We start from the raw sequence: 9,774 nt of genomic DNA, 5'->3' as shown, positions 1-9,774 counted from the left end.
GGACTGTAGCACCAGCAGATTAGATCATCCCTGAAGGTAAATTTAACACCAAGAATCTTGATCTTTTGTTCTATGGGCACTGCGAACGTAACTTCTAGTGGAGAAAGGTACTCAAATTATTATTACTAACTGCTGAACACTCTGTGTCAGAGTTGTCTACCATAACATTGACAAACACTAAAACATCATTACCAAATCTAAATATTTAGATTTGTTGATGATTTGCCGAGGAAGCTACTTCACCCAAAATTGCTGTGCTTGAATGGATATCCCAAGGCAACTACAAAGTTTGAGGTACCATTTATGTTAGGCGATACTACAGTGGTGAGAAAGAAGACATATGCTATGTCATGGGATATGAGAATGTGGCTGAAGAACGAGTTTCAAAAGATGTTAGATGCACAGATAATTCGACCATCCCCGTCTACATTCGCGTCAGCCATCACTATTGCAACTAAGGAATATGGAAGCTTCCGACTCTGCACGGATTACAGGCAAATTAATAAGCAGACAGAGCTTTTTCCTTTTCCTATGCCACGAATAGCCTCTATCATAAACGAGGCGGGTGGCTGCAGAGCGTTTTCGGATATTGATTTATGTAAAGGATTTTGGCAAGTTCCACTTTCTGAAGAATACAAGAAATACTCTGCCTTCGTAACGCCTTTTGACATCTATTAGTATAGTCGATTCCCGTGTTGACGGAAGAACTCACCCGCTTGATTGTAGAAGATGATGAATGGCGTCTGCGACCGCTTCTCGGGAAGTTTCATAATGCGTACATCGATGATATAATAATTTACCCTCGCAATGAGAAGGAGCCCTAAGAGCATCTTTCTAGTGTACTTCAAGCATTCAGTGATGCGGAGCTCAAGTTTAATGAGAAGAAAAGTGAGTTTTCCATAGAAAAGTTGTGTTTCTAGGTAAAGTATTTGATTTCCAAACCAAGACACCAAAGCAGGAATCAGTCGAACTAATCTCAAAACTGCAGGAACCGTATAACCTATACTCTTTGCGGGTATTTCTAGGCCTTGCGGGGCATTTTCGGGCTGTCATTAGAGATTATGGCACGAAAACAAAGTGCCTCACAGAAATGACCAAGACGAATGTGCCATTTCGGTGGACAGCATAGCGTGATTCCGTTTATCAAAGCCTTGTGAGCATCATTTCGTCTGACCCAATTCTGACGCTTCGAGACATCAAGCTGCCCTTCGAGGTGAACACCGGCGCTTCTCATTACGGCACAGGCGCAGTGCTCTACCAGAGGGATACGGAAGCTCCAAGGAGCCGGCAACAAAATGTCATACATTCTCGAAAGCGCAACTGAATTACACGATTACGCAGAATGAAGCTTTGGTAGTCTAAATGGCCGTACGGTATTTCAGACCTTACCTGGATGGCAGGAGCTTCACGCTCTTTAACGATCACAAAGCCTTAACGTATATCCTTAACCTCGCACAGCCTAGTGGAAAAATTGCGCGGTGGGGGAGTCAACTCCAGCAGTTTGTGTTCGTGGTCCACCACTGACCTGGAGAACACCTGAAGGATGCAGACGCACTCTCCAGACTTGCGGTAACCCCAGATCAGGAGACTGTCAGTGCAACTCTGCTTTGGGAGGGAACTGAAGAGCTGGAGTTCCACGATGGAAAGTTCGTAGTCCCGGAAACAATGGCGCCTCGAATCTTGAGACTTTATCCTTACTCCCAGGACTCTGGCGGGCACGACAGGTTCTGGCGAACTTATCGCAATATTCTCCAGAGTTTCGGGTGGAAACACTTGAGAGACGGCGGGCAGCGATACGTCCAGTCTTGCCATCAATGTCAAGTCCATAAAGTAAAGTACCTTCACAGAACAGACGAGATCGTCCTACTTCGACATTTTGACATACCTTTGCATGGCTCGAATGTTTTTTGCTAAATAGTTCCCAGTTTGTCTCTGTTAATATCACTGACTCTCCTTCGAGTCCTGTTTCCTCAGGAGTACCACAAGGATCGGTGCTTGGCCCTCTCCTCTTTCTAATCTACATTAACGACTTGCCTTCCTGCGTCTCTTCCCATATCAACTTGTTTGCAGATGACTGTGTAATATTTCGAGAAATAACTAGTCCTAACGATACTACTATTCTACAGTCTGATCTTGATTCTGTGTCCGCTTGGTGTAAGACTTGGTGCATGGAATTAAACACTAAAAAATGCAAAGTCATGCGTGTAACTAGATCTACTAATGCAAATGTTTCATATCATCTTGATAACTTTCCTTTAGAAGTAGTATCGTCATATAGATATCTTGGCGTCACTATATCCTCAAAACTAACCTGGAATGATCACATTGAATCCATAATCGCCAGTGCCAACAAAACACTTGCATATCTTCGCCGGAATTTCTCACGCGCTCCTCAGGCTCTGAAACTTTTACTTTATAAAACACTGATTCGTTCGAAGGTGGAATACGCCGCCTCTTTTTGGGACCCTTTGGATGACAATCTAATCTACTCACTCGAAATGGTTCAAAATAACTGTGCACGTTTTATTACGTCTAATTATGCTCGAACCGCAAGTGTGACTAATGTGAAATGGAGCCTTGAACTACCATCACTAGCATCTCGCCGTAAGTTTTATCGCTTGTGTCTTATTCACCGCATATTTCACCATCATTCACTACACGATGATTTCATCTTTCCTCCCCAGTACGTATCATCACGCATTGACCACCGACATAAAGTAGCTGTTCCTTTTTGCAGGACTTCTACTTTTCAGTATTCATTTTTTCCCTGGACTTGTGAAGAGTGGAACCATCTTCCTACCACTACTGCAGAAATTACCGACCATCAACATTTCAAAAATGCTCTAACAGTAACTAATTAGTTCTTTACCTCATGTTATTTCTCGTTTTTTCCTCTTGTTTGCTTGTGCTTACCTGTATGATCTACTCATTTTACATTGTTTTGTAGTTTGGTGATTTGTATTGATTTGATTGTTAATTAGAGTATTTGTATTTTTATTGGTACATTATATAACTCCATGTATAAGTGTATCTTTTCACAGAAATGTTTTTTTTTGCCACTCCCCTCTGTAATGCTTCGGCCCTGAGGGTACAATAAATAAATAAATAAATAAGTCATCCAAATGGATTTTGCAGAGTTTAATAAAAACGCTAAAGGAGCAAGAAAAACACAGTCTTTCCTAGTGGCAATATACCAGTGCACTAGAATAGTGGCCGCACGACCGGTTAAGAAAGACGCAAATAGTGTGATTGCCCTTTTGAGCCGAGAGATGTTTAAGAATAGCAAAGTAGTAATATCAGACAATGGACCAGCATTTCTAAGCAAGTGTTTGCAAGAGTGGGCGAAGGAACGAGGAGTTGATTTGCGATGCTGCGCGCCCTACCATCCTGCAGGAAATGGCATGGCTGAAAGAATCATACGAGACTAGAAACAGTTTATTTTCATGTATCTCAATTTCAGAGGCAGATGGAAGTGTTGCTTGGAGGCCGCTGTAGCTCGTCACAATAGGTCGCACACTGCGAGTATTGGCTGCAGTCCCTATTTCACAGCAGTTGGAAAGACACCGGTGCTCCCTGCTGAGCAATAGCTTGGTATTGCTGACGGCCTGCAATTGTGCGAGAAGCGGAAAACTGCGGATGCGTACCAGCGATAGCACGAAGACATGAAGAGGCAGTTCGACCGCCGCCGCAACACGCGGATACGCCGTATACAGCTGAACGATGTAGTACTCGTCAGAAAAGTCTTCCGGGTACGAAGCAGGTGGACATGAGAACTTATCACGTGGTGCAAACTGCAGTGCAAGGAGGTGTTCTCAAGAAAATTGGTTGCGTCAGCGATGAGGGCATGCTCGAGTTTGAAACTATTGGGAACGTATTAATGTATCATCCCAGGAAGGATGAGTCTCCAATGAGGGGGAGTGTACGTGGACGTTGCCAAGAAGAGACCGGGTGTCTTAACAAAGACGACGAAGCGACGGGGGTGGAGAATAAAGAAGATGGCTGACACCATAGCCTAGCCTTACTGTGTATTGTTACAAGTGATATTGGGATCGACAACATGAAAAAGACTGAAGAAGCAGTAAAAAATGGACGCAGCCTGAAATCACCTAGAAGAAATCTTAGCATAGGAAACAACAAGATGTGTGTAAAGCAAGATACGCTGGGCAATATCATCAGCAATCTTGAAGGTACGTTAACGGCAGAGGAAGAATTTTGCACTGACCTCTACAGTACCCAGAGAAATCAGGATACCTGCATTCGAAACAGCAATGAACACGATGCAGAATCTCCTTCTATCACTAGCGATGAGGTCAGAAGGGCGTTGAAGGCATGAAACTGGGAAGAGTGGCATGAGAAGAAGGAATAACAGTCGATTTAATCGGAGATGGAGGAGACAATGATTGGATAACTGGCGGCTCTCTATACGAAGTGTCTATCCACTGCGAGGGTCCCAGAAACATTGAAGAACGCCAACATTATACTAGTCCACAAAACTGAAGACGGTAAAGAATTGAAAAAGTATATGCCCATCTGCTTACTCCTAGTATTATATAAAATATTTACACATGTACTTGGTTACCTTTATCGGCTGGCCACGTTTCACCGCCTAACGAATGCTATCGAACAAGGCAGGGCGCGCCTGCATGTATCGGAAGTTTCTGAAATGTTATCGATGGTTCCATCCGCTGTCTGTCACCGAACCTTGCGTAATTTGATTGCATGTATGCGCGACGCGAATAGTGTAGAACTTTGTGGAAGACACGCGAGTACCAGCGATTACTCAGGAACATTAGACGATTGATCTATAAAAGCAGACGCACTTGACCCGCTGATCAGATTTTGACGATCACCCCGACTGTGTTCTCCACTGTCGCCGTTCATATGGTGTTGCCTGTTTTTGTGGGCACAAGTTCGCCGAATAAAAGTTAGTTTTGTCTTCCACATTATTGCTACTGTGTTCTTTATACGTCACTACCACGTGACATATGGTGGAGGTTCTCTTCGTTCATGTACCGGACGCCACCGATAAGCCGTGATCCAAGCCGGGACCGCGAAGAAAACACCAGCGTAGTCCCGGGCCATCGAGAAAGCAGCTGGCTACAACTGCTGCCCCAGGAGCACGGCTTTCTGCCTGAGAATACCAAGAAGATTATGTCCACGACTGTTTGCTTCGCGAACAGATGCAAAGTAGTGTGCGTCTTTCCCCTTCGAGAAGCAACAACCAAAGAACCTTTATTATCAGGAAGCAGCGGCTTTTATAGACCGCGTCGCGAGTGCACCAGTGGCGCTGTAACTGTTGACGCTGCCTAAGCTGGCGAGCTATATTGTCACACGTCTTCCTCTCTCTTTTTTTTTGAATGAAGCCACTTTTGTTACGAAGCTTGAAATAGTTCTGGAGAAAACACGCACCTTCCGCCTCGTGTGTGATTGTGACAGAGATTGTTACACTGTTGCGCGCTACTTCTTTCATCATTGCCTATTTCTGGTGATTCCGCTGTCAGTTGCGTTGTTCCTCGGCTGTCTTCTAACCTAGTCAGAGGCAGCGGGACGAGGTGAGTGCGATTTCAGCATAGAGATGTTTCCCCGGAGTCGACCCAGCACGATCTGGGCTCGTCAGTGCGTCCTAAAACGACTCCTTCTCTTTGGAGGCCTACGATCCATACGTTCAGTTCGGGCAGATCGCACACTCCGTGGCGTCGGTCGTAGTCTCTCTTCTGGCGCTTACGCTGTGACCTCTCGAAAGCTCCCAGTGCTTGGAAGTCTGGTGTCCGAGGCTGGAGGCTTTCGCTGCACGTGGGCAGGGCCGTGCGCAGTCGTCTCCCCATGAGCAGCTCGGCGGGGCTGTATCCGTTGTTCAGTGGGCTTGCCCTGCAGACCAGAAGAGGTTTATAAGCGTCACCAGTTTTCTTTAAGGAGACCTTGATAATTTTCACGGCGCACTCTGCCATTCCGTTGCTCTGATTATAATGAGGGCTAGACGTCACGTGTTGAAAGTTGTACTCTGATGCAAAGTTTGAAAATTCAGCGCCGAAGGCTCTTGAGAATTGTGGCCCATTATTAGAAACAACTACTTCCGGAAACCCGTGTCTGGCGAAAATGGATTTGCAGTGGTTTATTACCACTGGTGAAGTCAGATTATTCAGCTGTACGAGCTCCAGATATAGTGAAAAATAATCAGCGATATACAGCCACCATTTTCCTTCAAGAAAGAATAAATCCATCGCAATGCGCTGCGATGGCCTATCTGGAAACTTAGTTGCACAGGCATCTTTCGGTTGGTGCACTGCTTGGGGCAGCTGTGGAAGTTCTTAACAAGTGGTTCTATGTCCGCGTCGATACTTGGCCACCAAACTGAGCTCTTGGAACGTGCCCGGCACTTGTCAATGCCGAAGTGTACCTCGTGAATTATTTTAAGGACGGACTGCCGTAATGTCGATGAGATCACTATCAGAGAGCCGCACATGAGCAGGTTTTTAACAACGGCAATGGTTTGCCTCACATTCCAGTAAGGCTTCGGGTCAAGCCGGCTTGGTCTCGATGGCTTGGCCAGCCTTTTGTACACAGGTTGATAGGAGCTTGACATACCGGGTCTTGCTCTTGCTCCTGGGTGATAAGCTGTAAACTCGGCGCAGTTACCGGGACTGACGAAGCCACCAGTCGCAGAAAGCCCTGGATCTCGTCGACCAGTTCCAGGGATTCCATTTGTGGAAGAGGTGACCGAGAAAGCGCATCCGCCACCCCCAAGTCCCGGCCTGGAACATATACAATGTCATACGCGTAGCGCATCAGTCGCCTGCGCATTCTTTGTAGCCTCGGTGTTAGTTCGTCAATTCCTTTTGGCCCAAGCAAAGATACGAGGGGTTTGTGATCTGTCTCGAGGCTAAAGCGCTTTCCTATGAGATAATCATAGAACTTTTCACTAGCCCACACGAGGGCAAGTCCTTCTTTTTCAATTTGGGCATGTCACCGCTCGGTGGTTGTAAGAGTTCTGGAAGCATAAGAAATCACTTTGAATTGACCGTCTTTTTGCCTTTGGCGCAGGACAGTTCCAAGACCGTATGATGAGGCGTCTGCTGTGACCACTGTTTCCATGTTTGAATCGTAGATTCCCAGAACAGGGTCCGATGAAAGAGTCTTCCACGTCTTGATGGCGGCTTCCTGTGCGGGACCCCACAGAACATCCTATCTTGAGCTCATCATGTACGAAAGAGGCCGAAGGACTTCCGCCATGCGGGACACAAAGCGGGCCAGATAATTTGCCATGCTCATCACGCGCCGTAACTCTGTCTTGGACGTCGGGTGTGGCATTTCTGTCACCGCGTCAAGCTTTTGCTTATCGGGACGCACTGCGTTGTTCCCAATTTTATGTCCCAAAAATGAATTATGCTTGACACTGAATTCGCACTTATCTCTGTTCAAGGTAATGCCTGCTGTGTGGAGGCGGTCCATCACTGCCCGAAGCCGCTCGTCATGCTGCGCCTGCGTGGCACCCCAAATAAGCACATCATCCATGTGGCAGACGACTCCGTCCTGTCCTGAAAGAACCTGTCCCGTTCGTCTTCTAAAATGTTCGGGGGCCGACGAAATTCCGAACAGAAGTCGGTTGAAATAAAATTGTCCGAACGGCACGATAAAAGTTGTGTATTGTTTGCTCCATTCACTCAGGGGTATCTGGCAGAAACCCGAGTTCGCGTCGATAGAAAACGTGCTGGCTCCCCGTAGCATTCCCATGCTGTACTCGACGGCTGGGACGGGATGCCATTTTCGTTGAACGTATCTGTTGAGTTCCGTGATGTCAACACAGATTCTAACAGCACCCGAGAGTTTAAGAACGACAACCATAGGTGAGCACCATAGAGTAGGCTCGGTGACAGGAGAAATGACGCCTAGTGCTTGCATCCGCTCGAGCTCTTGTTTTTTCGAACGAAGGCAGGGGGACTCTACGTGGGGACGACAGCGCGAAAGGATTTGCTTCCGCATTCAACTTGAGGTCATACTATTCTTTGAAGGTCTCCATTCCCTGGATCACTTGTGGAAAATCAGATTAGGGTTCCAATTTCTTCGCTACGTTGATTTGTGGTAGTACGCAGAACCTTTCTATCGTTGCCTTCCCAAGAAGAGGGGTTCGGAGGCCTTCAAGTGCGTAGACATCCTCGCTGCTGCTCGTTCCCACAAACGTCATATTGATGGCAGCCATACCAGATATGGCAAGGGATTTCCATCAGGCCCCTCAAGCCGGCGCTTTTCTGGTCGAAGTTTTACCTCGGGAAAGATGCGAGTGAAGAGCTCCGCCGGAATGACCGTTTCGTCCGCGCCAGTATCTATTTTAAATACCACATTCGAGAATTCAACAAGAACGGGAACTTCCCACCTTAAGCGGATGAATGGAAAGTGACTCCGAGGAAGCCTGGTTCCTCGGTCCGGTTTTGGACGTTCCTGACAGCTCTGGTTGAACGGAAAACCGCCTCGAAGTGTGCTCTTTTGTTGCACTTACATTTGACGGGGAGTCTAATATTAGAGTCAACACGCAATAATTTCTTGGTATAATTTTTGAAAAGCACCTATTTGGGATGCTCATACCAGTAGTCTAGCAGTAGAGCTCGCAATGTGTTCAGGGTGTTCATAATGAATTACAGGCTGAGGCAACATTATAACAAAGTCAACGTCGGGAGGGAGGGCTACCTGGCAACTCCATGTAGCGATGTCAAAGGTAAACCAGACTTCCACGCCTGCGCTGTGGTTGCCAGCAGTCATAACAAATGCGTTCGATTATTCGTTGAGGCCAAAATAATCATTTAGGCCTGTGATAAGCGCTTAAGTGCTGCATCAATATCACTATCACGCAAAGAACTGCCTTACCTGAACGCGAATGCCCATTGAGAAACCGTGATTGCGCTCCATGTTTATAATAGTGGCGTTTTTTCTTGAACAAACATTGTTAGATGTGGCGCCCTGTGTGTGTGTGTTCCTTCTTCGAACACCGTCGTTGTCGCGCCTTCACTTTAGATCAAAGCGACCGCTTCTATCCCTGTGTGGCTAATAAAATCTAATGCGCTCTGTTTTACTGCAAACTATGTTCTGGAAATTTAGTACGGAGAAAAAGAACACATGATAATTACGATAAATTATTGGTATTACAAAAACGAGTATTTTGCTGCTATGAACGTTCTAAAGAGAACCCACGAAATCTCAGAACATCACCTTTACTTATAAAACATGATATGTCAAGAGCTGATCAAATATTTTATTAGAAACTACTACGTAAAAACTATGCACATATAGCAGGATTTACCAATCATCTTACTACTATCGCGAACAAAAATGACACATGTCAATAAAACGTGCTAAATATGCAAAACAATCCATGATATATGAAATAACATCGTGTCTTAATAAACTCGAAAGAAATTTGGACTTCGAAGTTAGTCAGAACATATTTAAGAAAAACGTCAAGAAAGTATTATTAGCCAATGCATCCACTTTTACTTCATCCGAATAAAAAACACCGTTGTATTTGAGGTATTTTTCTTTATATGGTTTGCAACACATACTGTTAAACTTATTATGCCACTGTGCATACGAAGCTCTCGCAGTTGTTAGGCAGCGTACAAATTATTAAGAGTCAATTGTAATTATCCATATTATCGGTATAAAAGAGAATTACCGCATGATGCAAACTATTTATTATGTATGTAGTCCTCTGTCAGGTATTGCCTTTCCTTTAGCTTCTGTACCTCTCATGGAAGGTATTCAAGAAAAATAAGCCACCTGAAC

At 45.4% G+C, this 9,774-nt stretch overlaps 1 pseudogene; it reads right to left on the bottom strand.

The window, feature by feature from the left end:
* Positions 1 to 1,431: 1,431 nt before the first annotated feature.
* LOC142558268 (uncharacterized) lies at positions 1,432 to 7,308 on the bottom strand (annotated as a pseudogene).
* Positions 7,309 to 9,774: the final 2,466 nt, after the last annotated feature.

The sequence above is a fragment of the Dermacentor variabilis genome, chromosome 9, assembly GCF_050947875.1.
Source record: "Dermacentor variabilis isolate Ectoservices chromosome 9, ASM5094787v1, whole genome shotgun sequence".
Taxonomy (NCBI): domain Eukaryota; kingdom Metazoa; phylum Arthropoda; class Arachnida; order Ixodida; family Ixodidae; genus Dermacentor; species Dermacentor variabilis.
The sequence above is the reverse complement of the archived record's forward strand: the minus strand, read 5'-3'. Positions and strand labels throughout refer to the sequence as shown.